Raw genomic sequence first — 23480 nt, 5'->3', positions numbered from 1 at the left:
GTGGTGGAAAAAAGGTGGGATCACCATCTTGCCTTATTTCCAGGATCTCTGTGTAAATGTGGCTATTGTCTCAACAGACCACTGTCACCATCAACATCTCACCATTGGAGGACGCTTTTCTCAAGCCCAAGATTTCATCAGCTATGTTCAAGATCAAACGTAGCCTAGTTCTTGCACTAGGCTTCTAACTTCAGATCATTTGAAGAGTTGCACCAGATGAAACATTTGCAACTTTAAGATCACGCCCAGTCCTTAATAGGTGAGAAGTCCTGTGGTTGACATAGCATTGCATCATTTTTTAGTGTGACATTATGTGGTGGATGAGGAGGAGGAACTTTTACAGCTATTTTGCATCATCACCGCAATCTTCATCATAGATTAATTTCACTCCTTGGACATTAATGATGACCCTTAGTCACAGATATGTTTTAATCTCCAAGAGCAGAGGATTAGTGACCAGCTTGCAGCAGACTTGCACTATAACATGGCCAAATCCCTCCAGTGGAAACTAATGTCAACATAGCATTACACTATGCCACAGGGCTTTAAAGGTGGTAACTTGGCAAAATCTAATATTAGACTCTAAAGTTATAATGTTGGCAAGAAAATCAATGATAACTGTAAAATCAGAAGCTACAGACCTATGATAGTTTGATGGTGGAGTCTATATATGACCAGTAGGGTACCATCATATAAGCCTCTTTCCCTACTCTTTATTATTGTTTTTAATTTTACATTATCTGTACAGGATGGGGAAGCAAAATTTACAATATTTTGAGGCAGGGATTGAAAGACAGTGTATGACCAATTAGTTTATTGAAAGTCATGAGAATTTATTTGCCACAAGAAAATTGACATAATAGAAAATGTTTTTATTCTATGTGTCCTCCTTCTTTCTCAATAACTGCCTTCACACGCTTCCTGAAACTTGCGCAAGTGTTCCTCAAATATCCAGGTGACAACTTCTCCCATTCTTCTTTAATAGTATCTTTAAGAAAGTCGACATTACTGTGTGATGTTCTATTGGTAGCATGTTCTAAAACGCCCCAAATAACATAATCCAGAGGGTTTAGATCCGGGGTAGAAGGCGGCCATAAACATGATTCCCAAAAATTGCTAAAGTTGGATTTGTTGCTGTTGTCAACAAGTGTTTTGGTGTTCTTGTGTAAGATTTTAACTTCAAATCATATTTTACCGCATTTCTAACGGTCTTGTTGTCTACCTCAAGTTCAGTTGCCATTTTTCTCATGGATTTGTTTGGATCCTTTAGGATTTTGGTTTTGAGAGCTTTAATAAAAGCTTTGGTACGTTTTTTGTTGCTTCCTCCAATTCCAGACTTTCTCGTAATAGTTTTGCTCATAGTCATTCTCTTCTTTCCATTATAAACAGTCTTTATGGACACTCCAACTATTTTTGAAATCTCCTTTGGTGTGACGAGTGCATTCAGCAAATCACACACTCTTTGACGTTTGCTTTCCTGATTACTCATATGGGCAAAAGTTTCTGAAAAGGTACGGATAATAGTGTTAGGTATGATTATGACATCAATATATGTTTGGTTTCAAAACAATTGACGTAGTGCCTGCTGAGAAAAAACAACTAAATGTTCATTGTAAATTTTGCTTCCCCACCCTTTAGATTACCACTTCCCATATTTCTTTGTCCTAATTTATGTCTCTCTTTACTGTTTGGTGATTAAATCTTTAAGGCTTACAACTGGTTTTGTGTTGACTTACAAATGAATTTTTCTCTACATTTAACCTTTCTTGAGCGATTTATCACCATTTGTTATAATATTGTCCACTGCATTTTTTTCCAGTGAAAATGAGATATTTTCTCATAATTTACTGATCATGCAGATGTTCATGAGTAAAATCAAAGATTGTTAAATTAAAACAGACAAAACTGAAGAAAAAGTAAATTTTACGCTAAGATAAATTATTTACTAAACATGAAAACCAGTGTCTACAAGTGTGCAATGTCATTTGTCAAACTCCATGAGTTTTACTGATGAATCACTGTTGCAGAAGATGATGACGCTTCCACATTTACCACATTCATAATGGAGCCTCTGAATTTCCAAATGGGCATCTGAAGTTGTGGTTCTTGCTCATGAAATAAAAAAAATACAATGATCCAGTGCGTTTGCATCATATACTGGCAATTTTTGTTTTTGTCTAAATCATGTGGCCTATAATTTTAGATAGATGGATAAATATACTTTATTGATCCCAAACTGGGAAATTGTAGTGCAGCAGCAGCATGACAGACAGCAAAAATAAAAGATCAACGAAGAATACAAGAGCAAACACACTATATATAATAAATTAGAAGTATAAGGTGCAACAATACACTGTAATGTGTAAAGTAAAATGGAATTGTTCAGTAATATGGACATAAAGTGTTTAGTGGAAACAGGTTTATGACGGGGTTTGAACATCAGGCAGAGGTGAGTTTACTGTACAGTGAAATGGCATGTGGCAGGAAAGATTTCCTGCATCTGTTCATTGGACAGCAGAGCGGTAATAGATTTTTTGAGAAGGTGCTCCACTGTCTGTCCAGTGTGTGGTGGAGAGGGTGATCGCCATTGTCTATAATGGAGATCAGTTTCTTGAGCGTCCTCCTCTCCACCGTAGTCTCAAAATTGTCCACTTTCACATCAGTTACAGAGCCAGCCTTCTTGATGATTTTATCCAGTCTGTTTGTGTCCCTGGCTCTGATGCTGCCGCCCCAACAAACAGCAGCAGAGAAGAAGACATCAGACTGGTAGAATATCTCCAACATCTTGGTGCATACACTGAAGGATCTAAGCTTCCTCAGAAAATAGAGTCGACTCATCCCTTTCTTGTACACAACCTCTGTGTTGGATTTCCAGTCCAGTCTGTTGTTGATCACCACCCCCCGGTATTTATATTCCTCCACCTCCTCCACAGTCTCTCCTCTGATCCGCAGTGGCTTTGAAGGCGTCCTCTTCCTCATGAAGACAGTCACCATCTCCCTGGTCTTGTTGAAGTTCAGCCTCAGGTGGTTCCATTCAGTCCACTCCACACAGTTATCTCTCAGTGTCCTGTACTCCCCCTCCTCTCCCTCTCTTATACACCCCACAACAGCTGAGTCATCAGAAAACTTCTGCAGATGACATGACTCAAGAGTTGTGCTGGAGGTAAGTGGTGTATAAGGTGAAGAGGAAAGGGGAGAGCACAGTCCCCTGTGGAGCTCCGGTACCACTGACCGCCACATCAGACAGGACACTGCCCAGATGGACAAACTGCGGCCTGTCTGTCAGATAGTCAGCAATCCAGGAGATCACTGAGCTGCTGACACCCATCACCTGCAGCTTCTCACCCAGTAGCAGAGGCCGGATGGTGTTAAAAGCACTGGACAAATCAAAGAATGTGGTCCTCACAGTGCTTCCTCCACCATCCAGGTCCATATTGGCCCACTGCAGCAGGTAGATGATAGTGTCATCAGGTCCCAAATGGAGCTGATAAGCAAACTGCAGAGGGTCTAAAAAAGTCTTCACCTGTGGCCTCAGCTGGGCTAAGACCAGTCGCTCCAGGACCTTCATTTCATGAGCGGTGAGAGCTACTGGTCTGTGGTCGGCCAGGTCAGATGGAGCTGACGTCCTGGGGACTGTAATCAGACAGGACATCTACCACAGCACCGGTACTCTCTCCAGATTCAGGCTCAGGCTGTACAGGTGTTACAGTGCAGAAGACAGCTGGAGGGCACAGGTCCTCAGTGTCCTGGGGGAGATACCATCAGGACCTGCAGCCTTCCACTGGTCTAGTCTGTCCAGCTGTCTCCTATTCTGACCTTTAGACACTGTCATGAGGGGGAGGGTGCTGTTGTCTTCAGTGGAGGAGGAGGAGAAGGAGGAGGAGGAGGAGGAGGAGAGGTGGTGCATGTGAGAGAGGGGGGAGGGGCTGAAGTGTGTGGGACAGTGCGGGTGTGTAGGAGTCGGGGGGGTTGGGGGGTGACAGTAGGTGAGTTAAACCTGCATAATTTTGTTAATAAAGACAATGTGACGTGTTTATCATTTGCTTCACAGTCAAATAAATAAGAAGTGATAAATAAAAGCAGATAAACACTTTGTAAGGCATGGTTGAAAACTTTTTAAAAAAAAAAAGAGATTTATTTTTCTTTTTAACAAAATTAGTTAGCAATCATGAATAAAATTAGTTTTGTCCACAGTCCAGACCAAATGTTCTACCAGCTGCAAATGTTTGTAGTGAGACATCAGAGTGAACTTTTATGGATGTAAAATAATCTATTTGCAGCAGTGGTGAAAGTGCAGTGTATTGATCTGACAGTGCTGTGAAGTCACTGAATTCAGGTTGTGTAAATAGATGATAGCATCTGTTTTATGAGACAGATGTATCTAGTGATATAATGGTTTATGGGCCAAGGTCAGTATCTTCTATACAAGAGCGATGGACCAAAAACAATGATCATTATAACCTGCCTTTCCACTGTCCATTTGCAAGAACAAAATGCAACAATACATGCAATTAGTCCTTTTAACCTAAAGTGAGTTTATGTTATAGATTATCTATATATTCAACTGATAGGACAGATACAGTATATATGGTAGACCCACCTAACTGTAGAGCTAAACTGAAATATATCTGTTCTATTTGGCAGAGTTTTTACTTGCAACATGTGTTTCTAGAAGAGTTGTTATTTTATTTTTATTTATTTATTTATTTATTTATTTATTTATTTATTTATTTATTTATTTATCTATCAAATTAAGAAATAAAAACAGTGAGATAAGAAAAAAACCTGACCATCACAAGAGCAAAAAGTTAATCACACCTGAGTCCAGAATAGAAAAGGCCCACATTTTTAGAGAAAACATGTAAAAACTAACATGAGTAGAGGTTCATAGATGAAATGAATCATAATTTGGTAGCTCCCTTAAAAGTTGATCCGTATCATAAATGTGAGAATATCACTGAAGTGATGCAGAGTCAAATGTCAGCTTATTTATGCTAAACTAGAAAGAAATTAATGCTGTTTTGTAATACTGACAGTTTGTGAAAGTTTTACATTGTATTGTTTCCTCATTCAGTAACAGATGTGACAATAACAGGTGAAACTTATCCAGGAGTTGGATACCCACTGGAATAGTCCCTTCCACATGTTCATGCATCTGTTTAAGCTACGATAACCTGCAGGACAGTCCTGCCAGTGTTCCCAGTGTGGAGCTGTCAAGAGGACAAGAAGCTTTAAAGCCGAGGCGATATCACGACTAAACACACCTCAACACACACAAGAGGAGAGTTCCACCAGCACCGACTCTGGCTCTTTCGGGATGCACAGACCTGGATCACTCTAAAGATATGGAACTCGTGGCTGTCGAGCAGGAGTGTCAAACATATGGCCCACTGGCTCCCGGGGTCCAATCTGGCCTGTGGGATAAATTTGCAACATGTGAAAATTACACTGAAAATATTAACATTCAACAGCATCAAAATAACTCAGGGGCCACATACAGCCCAGTCTAATCTCAACTGGGCTGGACCAGCAAAATACTAACACAATAACCAAAAAGTACTGACAGCCCAAAAATATCCTCTTTGTTTCAGTGAGAAAAAAGTAAATTTACATGATGAAAATAGATAGACAGGTTCCTATTGTCATTGCACATGATTATACAATGTAATAATGCAATACAGGGTGGGGAAGCAAAATTTACAATGAACATTTAGTTGTTTTTTTCTCAGCAGGCACTACGTCAATTGTTTTGAAACCAAACATATATTGATGTCATAATCATACCTAACACTATTATCCATACCTTTTCACAAACTTTTGCCCATATGAGTAATCAGGAAAGCAAACGTCAAAGAGTGTGTGATTTGCTGAATGCACTCGTCACACCAAAGGAGATTTCAAAAATAGTTGGAGTGTCCATAAAGACTGTTTATAATGGAAAGAAGAGAATGACTATGAGCAAAATTATTACGAGAAAGTCCGGAAGATACTATTAAAGAAGAATGGGAGAAGTTGTCACCCGAATATTTGAGGAACACTTGCGCAAGTTTCAGGAAGCATGTGAAGGCAGTTATTGAGAAAGAAGGAGGACACATTGAATAAAAACATTTTCTATTATGTCAATTTTCTTGTGGCAAATAAATTTTCATGACTTTCAATAAACTAATTGGTCATACACTGTCTTTCAATCCCTGCCTCAAAATATTGTAAATTTTGCTTCCCCACCCTGTATAAAACGTTTACTTTGGAGCTTGGCCAAGCGAGTAATGGAGTGCGAAATCACTGTGCACCAATACTAATCATCCATATCTGTTTTTAAAAATTAATTTAGCAGCAAACATAATAGCTCACATTGTAGGTCTAAGCAAGCACTTTAACATGCCTTTAAGGAATAATAACCAAATATTTAAAAAAAACAACAACCATGAATTGATTATTACTGACAAAGTAGCAGAGTGAGGAAAAATATACAGCAGTTATTCAAGGTTTGGAAAAAATGCCAAAACATGCTGTTCCTCAAGGAAAGTGCAAATATTTAGCATACCACACTTTTCTTAATATATGAGAGTACATTACATCCAAAAATGAAACTGATATCATTTTTATTTTAGTTTTAAAAGACAAATTCATGGTAATAGAGTGAGAATCCAGAAAAGTAACAAAGTGAGGTGTTTGTTCAGTGTGATGCACCATAATAATAATAATCAAAGATTTTATTAAGATACGAATAAAATTATCAGTCTTTGGTGACATACGTTTCTTTACTTTATTTATATTTAATACACATCTGGCTGCTGTTTTTTTTTTTTTTTTTTTTTAATAATAAATAACATTTAAGATCACTAAAGCATTTGATTCTAATGAAATATAAGATTAGACACAGACATATATTTAGAACATATTTATTTACACATTGTTATTTACATTCTGAATTTATGCTATATATATTCATTTACAACCTTTACTATTCTTAATTTACTCTGTATTCTCATATATTTATTTCTTATATATCTAGTTCTAATTCAGGTACAAATTAAACAAACGCAGTTTTAGAAACTAGAGATATATGTCTTCCATGCTGAGTAATAAAAAATATTGTTTTAGAGAAAAAAGAAATTGACCCTGATGTTCATTTCTGCTTGGCCAGGCCCTTTGACAAACGATCCTTTCACAAAAATATGAAACATGAACAAATACACATAATATAATAATAATAAAAAAAAGATTGAATTTGGTTGTATGTAGCCCATGAACTAAAATGAGTTTCACACTCCTGCTGTAGAGGCACCTCACAGTTGTAGAATGAAGTTGGCTGATGTAAGATCATTAAACCCTACAGTACAAGTGTTATAGGCAGCTAGAACAGCAGCTACAGGCCATTGGATAGAGCAGACTGTGTTTATGTATTACATGTATACACAGCATATATCCTCAAACCTTCTGGACCGATAATATGGAGAAGATAAGGAACATGACAGTGACTGATGATGCAACAACAGAAATGACAATTACTTCAGTAAATGAAACTTTCCCAAGTCCGCAGAACTTTATATCCTAAAAAATGTAAAAAAAAAAAAAAAAAAATCGGACACTTTCACAGCATAATTGCCAACATCTCCCATAGATCCACCTCCTCTGTCAGAACAACAGAGAAGTCTTGCAGGTTACTGTGCATGGGTATATTTCTAACTGGTGGATTCATTTTTGCCCCTATGGGCTTGTCTCATTTCTTTAAATGAGCAAGGATGATGAACAAGGTCTCTGAAGTCATTACAGGCTGTTTTAAGACACAGTGACGCTGCTGTCTGTGACATTTTGACCGTCTGAAAATGTGAAAAAAAAAAAAAAATCTAATGGGCTAAATTAAGTCTTGAAGACCTAAACAGCCTCCAGCAACTAAAAGCAACTACTGAGCTAAAATGTTGAATAACTTTTGATCCACTAATTCTATTTAATTTTTATTTTATTTTTTACATTTTGAATAACCCCCCCACCAAAAAAAAAAACAAAAAACAAAAAAAACTAACAAAGATAGATAAGTAAATAAATAAATTAATTAATTAATTAATAAACATTTGAAAAGGAGCAGGATAAAGTCCAACTTATATACTTCTGCCCCCTTCCCCCATCTTTTTCTACTGATCACAAAGTCCCATGTCAGTTACATTTACATTTACATTTATGCATTTGGCAGACGCTTTTTTCCAAAGCGACTTACAGGGGAAAACCAATCAAATCACTCAATCAATTTTTTATTTATATAGCGCCAGATCACAACAAAAAGTTATCTCATGACACTTTATATATAGAATTGGTCAAAACCAGACTCTAGGCCAATTTACAGAAACCCAACAGAATCCTCCAGGAGCAAACACTTGTGACTGGTGACAGTGGCGAGGAAAAACTTCCCTTTAACAGCAGAAACCTGGAGCAGACCCAGACTCCTGGAGGATGGCCGTCTGCCTCTGAGTTCCTCAAAGTAACTTAACAAATCTTACACATGTCAAAATAAATTCTAAACAATTCTGCACAAAATGCACAAATATTCTACAAATCAAAACTAAACTCTGTCCATTTCATAACTGCATTTCATAACAGTGTTTGACATATCAGTATAAACTCCGTCCATTTTTATCATCATTCATTTATTATCATTTATATAATTTAAGTAAAATGCCATTTCTCAGCTTTTCATGGACATCGGATATGACCCATTTTGACATTTAGAGGCTTTGAAGTGAACATGAAAAATGGTCATTTATTGACCAGTAAAACCCATGTAGTAGAAAAATGACTGGTTGTTTTCTTAGTTTTTAAGTATTTTGATATAATAAGTTATGAATAAACACTGAGCTTTCATGAACATCAACATGATCAGTAGATTAATTATAGAAAAATACCAGATTTTCACTGAAAAACGCAAAATTCTGAGGTTAATATTATAAAAAATATTAAATACGGAAAAAAAAAATCATTTCAAAGTCGCCACAAAAATAATTCAAGATCCGTAAGGGTTGATAAATAGGATATATTGAAACAAAAACATTTAGAGCAGTAAAAAACTGAGCTTGAGAGCTCCAAGTGTTTGTAAATTTTCAACCTAAAAAGTACTTTTGTGGCACATTGAATCAGGAGTGTTGTATGTGTTGTATGTATTCTTGAAAATTGCAATAATTATTGACCGTTTTTATTTTATTTATGTATTTCGAACAAAATAAAACAAAACGAAGCAAATTAAGACAAAAACAAAAACTAAATAACGTTTAAATGAACAGAATCTATCTTCAAGTACATACAAGTCTGAATTCTGCATGTTCGAAAAGGAGTAGGAAGAAGTATAAACTTATTCAATCCAACCCCTCAAGTGCTTTTACACCTTTATCACTAACTTACTACATGAATCAAACAATACATTTTTCCTAATTTTAGCATTCAACCACAACAAATACATAATGCAGTAACTGAATTATACACAACAATATGATCATAGCAGTACAGTCATACAAACAGACTCAACAATTCAACAATTTTCTTCAGTAATTACAGCAGATTTATCAATACAACATTATCCATAAACAAACAGCTCTCATTGTCATTATTAAATACTGTACCTCTCAAGAATCAATTTTTTAATATATATTTTTTTAACTGAACTATGTTTGATATTTGTTTTATCTCCACACACAATTTGTTCCACAATTTTACTCCACAGATGGTGATACAGAAACTTTTTAATGTAGTGCGCACTTTATGAATCTTTAAATTTAATTTTCCCTGTAAATTATAGCCTCCCTCTCTTTCACAAATCAGTTCTTGAATATTGCCTGTTATTCTTTGCTTTTTTTCATTATTTGAATAGTTTTGAACTCCACAAGGTCAATGAGTTTTAAAATTTTAGATTGTAAAAAAAAATTCACGTAAGGAAACAGTGAGGCTGATAATGGTTGCAGTGTACAAGAGAGGAGGACTGAACAAGCGTCTATATTTAGAGTCTTAACTGAAGGATGTTTAACCTCCCCAGACCCAAGAAATGTCAGCAAAGTGCAAGCTTTTTTTGTTTTTTAGTAAATAAGTGCCAATATTGGAAACATGAATATGCAACAGTTTTTTCAGATGCAGTTTTTAAAATTTTTATGGAATCTCCTTTGTGGTGGACAGTTTTCTTTTTTTTGCGTAAAGTTATGAAACTCTTGTCCAGAAATGTGGACAGAAAACCCATATCTGGGTCTTAGGAGGATATGTTCTAAGAGACTTTAAACCGGTGGTTCCCAACCTTTTTTGGCTCATGACTAGGGATGGGAATTGAGAACCGGTTCTTTTTGAGAACCGGTTCCCAGTAGCTCGATTCCGTGGAATCGTTTGCCTGCCTGTTTAATGATTCTGCTTATCGATTCCGCCTTCGTTGTGCATGCGCGATGACGTCACATGTACGTTGCATTGTTTTGGTCAGAACGTAGCTAACATGGCGTTGAGGCAAAAACGGTCTAAAAAGACGACACCAGGTCCACTGGAACACTTGCAAAGCTTCCATGTCTTCAAAAGGGTGGAATCCCTCCAACATGCTCAAACATTTGTCCACAGCATGTGAATCATTTACAGGAATGTCACGTATTTAATTCACTACTTAGCAGCGCTTGTGACTGTAGCGGCAGAGTGAACGCCGGGCGGGTTCCGGTTCTGGTGCGGGCAGCAAATGTCGTACCCAAATACAAGTTTCCGAAGGTAAGAAGGGAAAGGAAATGAGGTGCACAACAACGGGAGACAAGCCGAGCCGAGTTGAACCGGTTCCACGTAGTAGAAATGTGGCAGTTAGCTAGGACTAAGCTACTACTCTGGAATGGCTATCATGGCAAAATATTATCTATAGATATAGGCCATTTCAAAATGCATCACTAAAACTTGCCCCCTTGGGTGGTACCAGTATTCCAAATATCTGGTCTTGGCCCATGGACTAAATAGAGGAATTAGTAAAGAGTCTTTAGTTTCACTTTCACTGTAAACCCCCCCCCCCCCCCCCGCCCGGCGTCATCTGTGTATTTGTACATACTGTATATGTTATATTTTCTGCGCAGAGATGGAAATATAAAAGACAGTTAATGCAAACACATTCGTTTGTGCTCTTTTATTCCCTCACCCAATGAGAATTGATAAGAGAATCAATAAGGAATTGGATCGATAAGCAATATCGATAATGGAATCGGAATCATTAAATTCTTAACGATTCCCATCCCTACTCGTGACCCCATTTTAACATCACAAATTTCCAGTGACCCCAGACATTCAAAACAGACATTTCTTTTTTGCTAAAATTAATTTGTTTTTGATCATGTAATACTTTGCTATACTGCGTTGCCAATAAACATTAATATTAGAGGACATTTAGTCTATATAATGTATATTAATGTGGATGGAGGCAGAAAAGCCAGGTGTAGATTACTGCACAAAGGGAGACTTTTATTTTCCTTGGTCAGGATATGTACAGTCAGTCCAGCTTGGATTTACAAGGCTGACAATTATTACTGAACAAACAAGAACTCAAACTATGAATTATGAAAGAGCTGCAGCATCTGAAACCGACCACAATGAACATTTGAGAGATAAACAGAACCACAGTGCTTCAGTTTCAGCTTCACAGTTTGTCATGTCTTTTATGGATTGGGATTGTCTCCGTCAACTCACCATATATTTTTTATTAGTAAGGGTTTTTTTTTTTTTTGATCAATTGTTAGAAATTTCAGGTGACTCCATTTGAATTCCAGGCGACTCCCCAAGGTTGAAAACCACTTCTTTAAACCCTCTGTGAATAATTAAAGGTTTGACCCTCATGTGAATTTTGATGGGATATAATTGAAAAATACAATTATATACAAGAAAATTGCTATATCTTTGGTTAATTTAAGAATTCAACACTGGGTGGCGAACGTACTCAACACATCTGCTCTCTGTTTGTATCTGTATGACACTAAGCTGTAATTACTCCATGTGACCAGCAGGTGTCCTCAAAGTACTCCACATTGAAACAGCCCAGTGGTTACCAAGAGCAGTTTCTCCATCACTACACAAAGAGGAGGTTTCAGACTTGTTCTTTCGATGTGATTAATCCTCCAGACTAATTTTCACAATTGTCTGTATCATTTAGGTATATGGTAATTATTCTTTCCTCTTCATTTCAGTCCATTAAAAAACCCATTCATTCTTAAAACCACAATACTTTGCCAAATATGAAGCAATGTCTTCGCCCTGCAGCATCCATCAAGACAAATTTAGTCTGTCCTGTCCCCCCAAATGCATCACTTAACTCAGTTTTAATTAACATAGCATAAGGATTTACTGTCCTACAATGACTAGGATCATTTCTACTGGTATAATGAAAACAGTAATTACTTAAATGCACTGTAGAGTCTGATTTAGTGATTTTTTCCCCCCTCTGTATTCTTTGATTATAGCAAGAATTTTATGCTGAATACTTTTACATGGATCTTCCAAAACAATAACAGCCTCTGTACAAAGGACTGGAGTCTGGACAGGGATTCCTTTGTTATTTCCTGCTGTGACCTATTGGAGCCACTAGATGTCACTCTGACCACACTGATGTACGATCATCCCTGCAGGTGTTCATTCAGGGGTTTAAAGCCCTTCAAAGATCCACCAGACATTTTTAACTGTGGTTCTTCTTTGAATGAAAGACAATGACATAGAATGAATGGAATTTTAATTGTACAAATAATCCAGGTTTGGGGTGTATCTACACTACGTCAATGCTGTTGCACTAAAGCAGGGGTGTCAAACTCATTTTAGTTCAGGGGCCACATTCACCTAAATTTGATCTGCAGTGGGCTGAACCAGTAAAATAATAACAAAATAATATATAAATAATGTCAACTCTAAACTTTTCTCTATGTTTTAGAGAGAAAAGATTACATTTACATTACGAAAAGTTTTACATCTACAAACTATCCTCTCAAAAGATGTGAATAACATGAACAAAACTGAAAAAATAAGTGTAATTTTAACAAAATTCCGCCTCAGTTTATCATTTACACATGTACATTATAACTTACAAACACCCAAAACATTTAATAACAGGAAGAATATTGTTAAAATTACACTTATTTCTCTTAAGACATTTCAGGTTGTTCATATTTGTTCAGGTTATTTACATTTTTTGCAAAATTATAATTTGTTTTAGTGTAAATACATGAAAATATTTACATTTACAAAGACAGACATTTGCAGTTGTCATTATTTCTAGGTTATTATGATAGTATTTTACTGGTCCCACCGACTTGAGATTGAATTGGTCTGAATGTGGAACCTGAACAAAAAGGATTGTTCATATTTTAGTGTAATTTTTGCATTTCACAAATTCATTCCAAGGGCCGGACTGGACCCTTTGGCGGGCCGAATTTGGCCCCCGGGCCGCATGTTTGACACCTGTGCACTAAAGTATTTCTACTTTATGTTACTTTATACCACTATTCCACTACATTTCAGATGAAGATATGTAAATAATACATAGTCACTCATTACTTTTAACATGAGGAACAATGGTATGATTAAATGCTTTTTTGTGTGTATTTGCTAGGGGGAAAAACTGAATAATATAAGATTTTATGGTAATACCACCTATTCTGTTTAATGAGTATTCTCACTTTTGCTTATAATAGTTATTACATAACACATGCAACTTTTCCACTGCTTTTTTTTTTTTTTTTTTTTAAAGTTCCAATTGTAGATTGATTTAGCTTTTTCAGTTCTGCCATTCTTACTCATTTATTTTGGTGTCAGTTTAGTTTGGTTTAAAAAAAAAAAATGCTCTGCCAAATTTTAGTTAATCTGTTTGTTTAGTTATGATACTTTAACCCTAAAAGGCCCGAACCGCTGCTGGGGACCAAAAGCATCCACTGATCTAAAACATCAAATAACTTCTGAACTATTTCTATCAATACTTGTAAATAATTCAGCTAAAATGCAGGTTCTCATCTTTTCAGCCTCATCAGATATGACCCATTTGGATGTTCAGAGGCCCTGTAGTGAACATGTAGTTTGATAAATGACAATGGCTGTAGATGCTTGTTTTGATACATTTAGTAAAAAAAAAAAAGTCACTTTTATAAAATAACCTTTGAATTTACACTGAAGTTTATGAATATCTTCGTGATCAGTAAATTAAATATAGGAAAAGACCTAATTTTCACTGAAAAAAAAGGAACATTGTAGAGGTTAATATCACAATAAATGGTAATAAATTGCTTAGGAAAGATTGAATGTAGAGAAAAACTAATTTGGCAGCAATTTCTAGGTCTTAAAGCAGTGGTTCCCAACCTTTATACCCCTTTAGACCCCATTATAACAAATTTCTGGCGACCCCAGACATTCAAAACGAAGAAATGTTTTTGCTAAAACTACTTTGTTTTTGATCTTCTTGTTGTTGCACGTAAAAGTTAATTTTCAACGACATTTAGGCTATACAATGTATTATATACATACATATACTCTGTTCGGTCTGGTTTTCTGACTGTGACTGTGTCCTGGCAGGTTGAAGGATAGTAACGCACACAGTCGCATGATCGGGTCAATCAAGATATGCCCTCTCAAATATTATATCCTGCATTTAATTTGAAATTCATTTTTATGAGGAAAAGTGTGTGGTGTTTTAATCATAACGAAATATATATTTAATCATTAAAAAATGTATTGGTAATTTTTTGTTTTTATCAATCACTAGAAATTTCAGGCGACCCCATTTGAATTCCAGCCGACCCCATGTGGGGTTGCAACCCCAAGGTTGAAAAACAGTGTCTTAAAGGGTTAATGTAATTATCACAGAATAATCGACACGTACAACAACGACTATTGGAAACAGGTCATTTATGAGAAACAAAAAATGACATACTTAAATCTATTTAAATTCCCATCAGTACAAAAGGATTAACCACAACCCAGTAAAATAAATTAAACTGCAGAGTTTCTGTCAGTTTGGACAGATGAGACACAATATTCTGGTGAATAACAACATGAAGTTAGTTAAAGCTGCCCTGGAGAAGTGAATTGAATCCTCACTGAGAACGACTGGAAGTCCCTCGAGGACAAGACACCTGACATGTTTGGGCTCAGAGCTGGCACAAACACATTTTCAACTTTTGACAAACACTGTATAAAGTATTTTGTTATTTGACGGAAAAATGTAACTTTGTGTGGATAAGTTACATCCTCACAGGCAAAGGTATTAAAAGTGGATCTGTTTATCTGTGCCCGCAACTCTACGACACATGTCAACTTAAGAAAATTATAAAAGACAGGTTTGTGGCGGTGATCCACATACTAACATTTCTTCACCTGTGGGAAACGTTTGACAGTTTTTGTCATTTGAAGGTGGGTATTGCTTTGAAATCATCACACATATTGCAGCTTTAGGAAAACAAACTAGTATTGTAAAGCAGCAGATCTGAGCACTTTGTTCTCATACTCAAATTGGACAGTTATTTTTTTGGCCTGTTTTTAAGGGTCTGTGATTATTTGTGCCAATTTTCTCACAAGGTACAAGTCTACATGTAAAAGAGAATTCCTGTGGTGTCACAGTCAGACAAAATAACTGTTGATTTCAGGAATTGCAGGGGTCCACTTACCTCCCTCCACATCAACTGACAAATACTGGATTTTTATTTTTTTTTCCCCTGTTTTTTTAGCACAAACTTCCTGACTCATACAGTGAATACAGAGAAACTTTCCAAAGCAGACCATGAATGCATCTTTGTTTTCATAATATCTGAGTAAATAACTGTTTTTGGGCCACTGTTTTATTATATAATAACACAAAAAAAAAAAAAAAAAGAAAAAAAAAAAAAAAAAAAAAGGAAAATATAGACTTAAATGGTGTCTTTGCTGAGTCACTGTTTTATATCATTCCATGCTCATGTGTTTTAGTTCTTTAACCCAAAAAGACCCAATGCTACTTATATATCACTTCCCAAATTACATTTTCTCCATATCTCACCTTTCTTAAGTGATTTATCACCATTTATTTATAATATTATCCTCTGTATTTTGTATTTTATCAGTATAAATCAGACATTTTCCAATATACATTAAAGTTGAGGGTTATTATATCAAAAATAGAGAAAACTGCAGAAAAAATTACTTTTTTCTGCATAAAACAAGTGTGTCCATCCACTGTCATTGATCCAACTCCATGGGATTTACTGGTGAATCAATGTTGCAGAAGATGGCGGTGTTTGTACGTTCACTACAGAGCCTCAAAACGTCCAAATGGGTCATATCTGATGACCATGAAAAGATGACAAACTGTACTTTACACCAATTATTTACATGTATTGATAGGATTAGTGGATCAACAGGTTTTAACATTCTAGATCAGTAGATGGTTTTAGTTGATGATGGATGTTTGGGACTTTATGGGTTAAGTTTGTTATGATATTGTCAGTGATTGAAATAGAAATAAATGAGGTTTAATTCATGAAAAGACATAATTACAGCAGTTTATATATGAACACGTTTGTGACAGGAGTATACTCTGGCCTGTTACACCGGGTCTTCATTTGCTTTAGGGTTGATTTTAAGACTTTATGGATTACTTTCAAGCTTTTCATGGCCTAGCTAGAGATTATGTTTTAGACCTTTTAACCCCAATAGAACTGATGCATAGTGTTGGATAATGTTCTGTCTGTACCAGGGTTCACAATGGAAACTAAAGGGTCTGAGTCAACATCCACCTTGAATTCTCCTATTATTATGTACTTTCACCAGAGGACAAATACTGGTTTTATCCATGTATGCACTGTTTTATGTTCTCTTCTGTCTTTTATTACCCTGCTCCCCAAAGGGGAGGCAAGGGGTATCGTTTTTGGTTCTGTTTGTTTGTTTGTTAACATTCCAGCAGCAAAACTATTTTTTGAATTCATACCAAATTGGGTTTATAAATTGACAGTGACCCAGAATAGATCTGATTACATTTTGAGAACAGAAGGTCAAAGTTAAAAAATTTTAAATGAATTTTTAATTATTATTATTATTATTATTATTATTTTTTTTTTTTTTTTGCCATTTACTTACAATGGGCAAAATGCCAAATGTCTGTAGCAGCAAAACTGTTGGTTGAATTCATACCAAATTGGGTTATAGATTGCCAGTGACCCAGAATAGATCTGATTACATTTTGAGATCAGTAGGTCAAAGTTAAAATTTTTTATGAATTTTTTAAATCTTTTTTTTCCACCTTTGACTTACAATGGGCAAAATTTCAAATGTAAATTGCAGCAAAACTGTTGGTTGAATTCGTACCAAATTGGGTTTATAGATTGCCAGTGACCAAGAATACATGAGGTTACATTTTGGGAAAAGTAGGTCAAAGTTGAAATTTTTAAGGATTTTTTAAATATCTCTTTTTTTCTTCCCATTTACTTACAATGGGTGAAATTTCAAATGTCTACAAAAACATCAATTTTGTTTCAGTTTACTTCAAACTTGGCACATATATACAGGCAATTGATATGCTGACTTCAACACATGCACAGACATGATGACATCAGATGGATCGATGCCAAAATAAGCTATAATACATGTGAGGGGTGGGGTTTGTTAGTGCCTGGCACCACTTGTTATTCTGTGATTTATCAATTTCCTTCATAAAACACTACGTTGTATTTGAAAAATGCTGTATAAATAAAGATTATTTTTATGATGATTAATAAAATGATGAAATTAAATATCCTTACATCCTGAGGAGATGACTTTTTATGTTTATTATGTGTTATTGCTCCTATTGCAACCAAATGAAGCTTCATTTTCCAAAACGCAGAAGTTCAAACCCAAAGTTTGTGTTCAACTGAGAATCTGGGGCTTGATGAGGCAGCAGGGTAGGAAAAAGACAGATTGTAGACCACTTCATTAACACAAAAACCCAACAAAGCAGAGCAACCTTTTATCTGAGAACTTCATGTGAGAGAATGGGTAGACTTCAGTGACGTGTAAGACTTAAACTCAGTACATTTCTCAGAACAAATACCGTACATATTGTCCTCAGCACAACAGTTTTTATAATACTGGAACAAAAAAATATCTGAGCAGAGCGTTTCACAACACTGAGTCACAAAGCAGTGTTAACAGTCAGTGTCCCTGACCTGTGCCTTCCTATTCAGTCTTCTTAGAAACGCTGAAAGAATACTTTAGTTTGTTTTTCTACAACTTTACGTTTTCACATAGCTGACATAGTTCTTGTTCAGTTCCATAAAGATCAATTTCTTAAAAAAACAAACAAAAACAAAACAAAACAAAAAAGACAGAAAACATGTTTATTCTGCACCTGGAAACAAAAAAGACATTATAGTGTAATAAAAATGCACAGCTTTATATTGTTTTTTTCAACCCAAAGACATACTGTTCGATAACTTTTGTCCTCTGAAATATTGATTTTCTTTGTAAATGGAACGATGGTTCTAAACTGTTTGCGCCAACATTACACTTGTAAACTCCTTATGCCAGGTGAAAATGGCATCAAGTAACTGAAACGTTTTAAAATGCTTGATAACATTTTGTTTTTGTTGTTGTCACAGAGTGTAATTCCAACATTACATTTCAGTATTTTGTAATTCAAGAGGTGTAAGAGGAAATGAAAGTTCTGCACCTTCTCTTGACTCTGTTTACAAGTTGTATGAGACAAGACAGGACAAGACAAGATAAGATAAGATAAGATAAGATAAGATAAGATAAGATAAGATAAGATAAGATAAGATAAGATAAAATAAGATAAGATAAGATATTCAGACATCCAGGAGGGACTTGGGCATGGTTTGGGCATCTAGTGAGGATGCCTCCTGAACGCCTCCCTGGGGAGGTGTTTCGGGCGTGTCCATCCGGGAGGAGACCTCGGGGCTGACCCGGGACACGCTGGAGGGATTATATCTCTCATCTGTCCTGGGAACGCCTCAGGATTCCCCTGGAAGGGCTGGGGAGAGGGTGGTCTGGGCTCCTCTGCTGATGCTGCTGCCCCTGCGACCCGGACCCAGACAAGCAAAGACGACAAATATGAGTATGAGTACAAGTACCAAGATAAGGTAAGGTAAGGTAAGATAAGATAAGATAAGATAAGATAAGATAAGATAAGATGCCTTTATTGTCACTGTGTTCATGACACAACAGAATTGTGAGATCATAAATACTACATCCCACATACAAAAATATGATATAAAACTAGCAGAGCGCAGACCTACACCAAGGTAGATTAGTCCCCGCCCCCATCACCACCAAAATTTAATCAATTGTTCCTTGTGCCAGTACAAACATTTCCTGAAAATTTCATCAAAATCCATCCTTAACTTTTTGAGGTATCTTGCTAACACATAAGCAACACCCCCCCATCACCACCAATACTAGAAAAGCACTTGGAGAGCGCAGACCTCCACCAAGGCAAATCAGACCCCCCTGATCACCACCAAAATTTAATCATTTGTTCCTTGTGCCAGTATCAACATTTCCTGAAAATTTCAGGAAAATCCGTCCATAAATTTTTTGGTCATCTTGCTAACAGACAGACAGACAGACAGACAGACAGACAGGCAGGCAGGCAGGCAGACAGACAGACAGACAGACAGACAGACAGACAGACCCTGATGAAAACATAACCCTGTAATAATAATAATAAAGCAGTAAAAAAGAATAACAGAAAAAACTAGAAGCACTCGGAGAGCGCAGACCTCCACCAAGGCTGATCAGTGGCCGCCCCCGTGGGCCCCCCCACCCCCGATCACCACCAAAATTTAATCATTTCTTCCTTATCCCATTTCCAACAAACCCTGAAAATTTCATCAAAATCTGTCCATAACTTTTTGAGTTATGTTGCACACTAACGGACAGACAAACAAACAGACAGACAGACAGACAAACAAACCCTGGCAAAGACATAACCTCCTTGGCGGAGGTAATTATGTACTAAAAGTGCAAGAACACGATGCCAATAATACATTCACAGGTAAAAGTCAGCTTTCAAAAGAAATTCTACACTGTAATGGAATATTTGAAGAACATCTTTTTAAAAAATGATGCCATGTCCACCTTCTTTACAAAAAATCCTGTCCACATGACCTTAGTTTCACAAAATACCTCAGATCAGTACAAACACTCAAGCCATTGTTAAATTGTGGACACTGTGGATAATACGGGTGACAGCACAGAAGTCATGAAGTTGAGCATCTACAACAAGTTCATTTATTAACTTCAGTTACTCCTGGTGTTTGGTTCAGGTTGATTTTGGCACAATGCTCATACATGACAGTCTATATGTAATGTTTCAGGAGCCGTTTCATTACACAATGCAACAAAAAACATGCACATGTTGGAGTGTGACGCCTTTGTTTTCTAACCTCTTCATTTTCCTTGTTCACACACAGACAGTTTTTAAAAATCTCAGTTTTTGCGACCTAAAGCACCGTTTACGTGTGGACGAGAGGCTTAAATGGATTTTGCCGCTTTGTAAAATATCTGCATTAGTGTGGATGGGGAATGAGACTCTGATGTTCATGGTAGCTCTCACTTTTCCATTATGACATCATGAAGGTAAAAGTAAGAATCTTTTTTTTTTTTTTTTAAATCATGCCGTATGCTGTACTCTGCTCCTAATGTATTTTAGGAGTAATATACAATACGACCAAAAAAAAAAAAAAAAAAAAAAATCTAAGTTTCACCTTCATGATGTAATAATGGAAAGGTGGGAGCTATCATGAGCATCAGGTCGTCTATCTCTATATTCTGTGTTTTGCTTTGGATTAAGAGAGGAGAGCTGTGGAATGAGTCTACAAACTCTTGCATTTCCTTCCCCCTTCACATTCAGCTTTCCACTTTCAGCAGATGGAGGTGAAAACATCTTGACAGTGTCAAACCACCGTGGTTTAACAGTAGCTTTGACAGTTAGTAAGAAAATGTAAATACGTCAGCTTTAAATTTTTACTTAAAATATTCAGAAATGAAGTAAATATAATTAGCACACTGTTTTGACTGAACACCCTTGTGAAATTATGCATATGCATTAGGTAGAAGAAACTTTTCTAATTAGATGTTACCACACGAGTGCTGTTTTTCTGCTGAATCTTAAGTTTACAATATGTTTGAGCTTTCCACAGTATGTCTCTGCAGATTGTGGGTCAGCTGGCACAATTATATTTTCAACTTTTAACAACACATGCACTATAAAATAATTTGCTCACATTGCTGTAACTGTTAGTAAATTCAACTTTATATGGACCATTAAGGGGAGTTTGTGTTAGTGGTCTCACAGAGTATGGGTGTACATATGAAATCATGTCCTGTGGTGCAGCAGTGAGGCAAAATGATTGTTGATTTCCATGGGTGCAGGGGTTCCTATTCCTCTGATCATGATAAAACAGTCGAAGCTTTTCATCTGTTTTCAGTACATTCCATATTATTAGACATATACTGTGGATTTCTCTCTGATCAAGACACAGCTCTGCATCGAAGTTCTCATGGTATAGGAATAAACTGTTACACTGAATGTCACTTCACCGTCCAGCGATAAATACTTTAAATGTATAGTATCTTAGTGTTAAATGGGGTGTTTTTCCAAACCTTAATTGCTAGTGCAGGTCACCATATGAGATGTCTTTATACAGAGGAATCCTGGCAATTAAAAGGTTCAGTGTGTAAAATAATAAGAAACGTTGTGTTTTTGTTACCATAGAATGGGCAATTTATATCTACAGAGGATGCATTTTGCACTTCAACACTAGACGCTATTAAAAATCACACATTTATCCTTTGTAAAAATACATATGAAGAGAAAAAAACATTTCATCATGAAAATTAGAAACATATTATAAATAATTTGATATTTGCAAACATCACAAATAAAGACAAATATGGAAAAAAAACTTTAACATTTTAACATTTTCTATAGTTTATTATTTCTCCCGCTACCTCCATTATAGTTTTTGTTACTTTGCTTACACACTAAAAGTGAATGCTTTGACAAAAGAATCCTAACTGAAACAAAAAACAAATTTAACAATGTTATAAACAGAGGAACCAAATGTTTGCTCTTTTGCCACACACTTTGTGCAAAAACACCACAGACTATTTCTGGTAATAGACCAAACTGACAACACATGTACACATTCAAAAACACTTATAGACCAGTTGAACAGCAGTCGTCTGAGTCTTAGATGGACCTTAGGTAAAATCTGCACTTTGTAAAAACTCTGCAAATGTGGAGGAAGTGAGAGGAAGAGGAGGAGAGAAGAATGAGGAGGATAAGTACAAGAACAAAGGAGGGGACCAGACAACAGATGGAGAATTCCAGTTCCCGTTGATCACGTACATGCTAAAAATAAATTCTTGCTCAAAATCTTCAACACTGTAACTATTGTAATTACGCCTCAAAAGCATGACAAACGCTAACATGTTTGTCTGCAATTCTGCAATAAATCACTACTCACATGTTCTTATATTAGACCCACCATTAAAAAAAAAACACTCAGTGAGAAAACACCTCTGTTCAAAGTGCAAAACATATCTAAAACTGGCAACATGCACACATTTGACAACACTTTCCCACTAGTCGAACAGCAGTTGTTCTCAAGCCTCACAACTACAAATAGATCTCAGGTAAGCTCACCTCTTGGTAAGAAAAATGGAGGAAGTGAAGAAGAAGAGAAGGAGGAAGGAAAACAAGAGACAGAAAGAGAACTATTTGACAGTATCAGGTTGCTATTTACCCTGTTACTTATCCACTGATGACATTGTTTGTGATATGGATGAGAACCAAACAGAGCGCAGCATCCATAAACCATCTACCCCATCCCTTACAATCTCATTTTACCATTTGCAGTGTAACAATGTTTACTATTGCGTGTAATGTAAGTTTTTTCCACATGAGTTTGCAGTAACATACTGAATTGATTACTGTACTGAATATACTTTTCTTTGTTGTTGCTGTAAAAGCTGCAGTGGTAAAGACAGAAACACAAGCAATTCTATAAGGCCATATTATTTTCCTGAAACCTCATATTTTTGTGTTCATTGAGATGCAAGTGTAAGTACTGAACTGGAAAAATATTTCACAGATATTTCTAAGAGACATACATAATACTAAAGATAGTGGTGTTTTACACAAAGTAGGTCATTCAGATCATTCATGGTTGTGCATGTATGAAAAAAAATGTTATTTTGAAAAGAGATAATTAGGTTTTTATTGGTGAGAGTCATTTTGGCTTTTAAGTGACATGTTTAGCAACAAGTGCTGTATGTTGTTTAGTTTGTGAGTAGAGTCCTGTGTCTGTTTCTGCAGTAAATGTATATGCAATCAGCAAAAATTGTAAAGGCTGGTGTGTGTTGCATATGAGGGTATGTAGAGACCATACATTTGCACGTTCAGGTTGGAGGACACATGGCTTGGGTTTTGATTACTCCTGTTCTCCTCATTTAAATGAAGGGTGAGTAGCGCCGTTACAAAC

The 23480-nt window shown here is 36.2% G+C and overlaps 1 long non-coding RNA gene across 1 annotated transcript; it reads left to right on the top strand.

Moving 5' to 3' along the window:
• The first annotated feature begins 2765 nt into the window (after positions 1–2765).
• On the top strand, positions 2766–22523 carry LOC115433353 (uncharacterized). The gene is made up of 3 exons (XR_003937344.1): positions 2766–2879; positions 19988–19993; positions 22510–22523. It is a non-coding gene; the product is annotated as an uncharacterized LOC115433353 (long non-coding RNA).
• The last annotated feature ends 957 nt before the right edge of the window (positions 22524–23480 follow it).

Source organism: Sphaeramia orbicularis, chromosome 14 (assembly GCF_902148855.1).
Source record: "Sphaeramia orbicularis chromosome 14, fSphaOr1.1, whole genome shotgun sequence".
NCBI classification, from domain to species: Eukaryota; Metazoa; Chordata; class Actinopteri; order Kurtiformes; family Apogonidae; genus Sphaeramia; species Sphaeramia orbicularis.
Note: the sequence above shows the minus strand (reverse complement) of the source record. Positions and strands in the feature narration are given on the sequence as shown.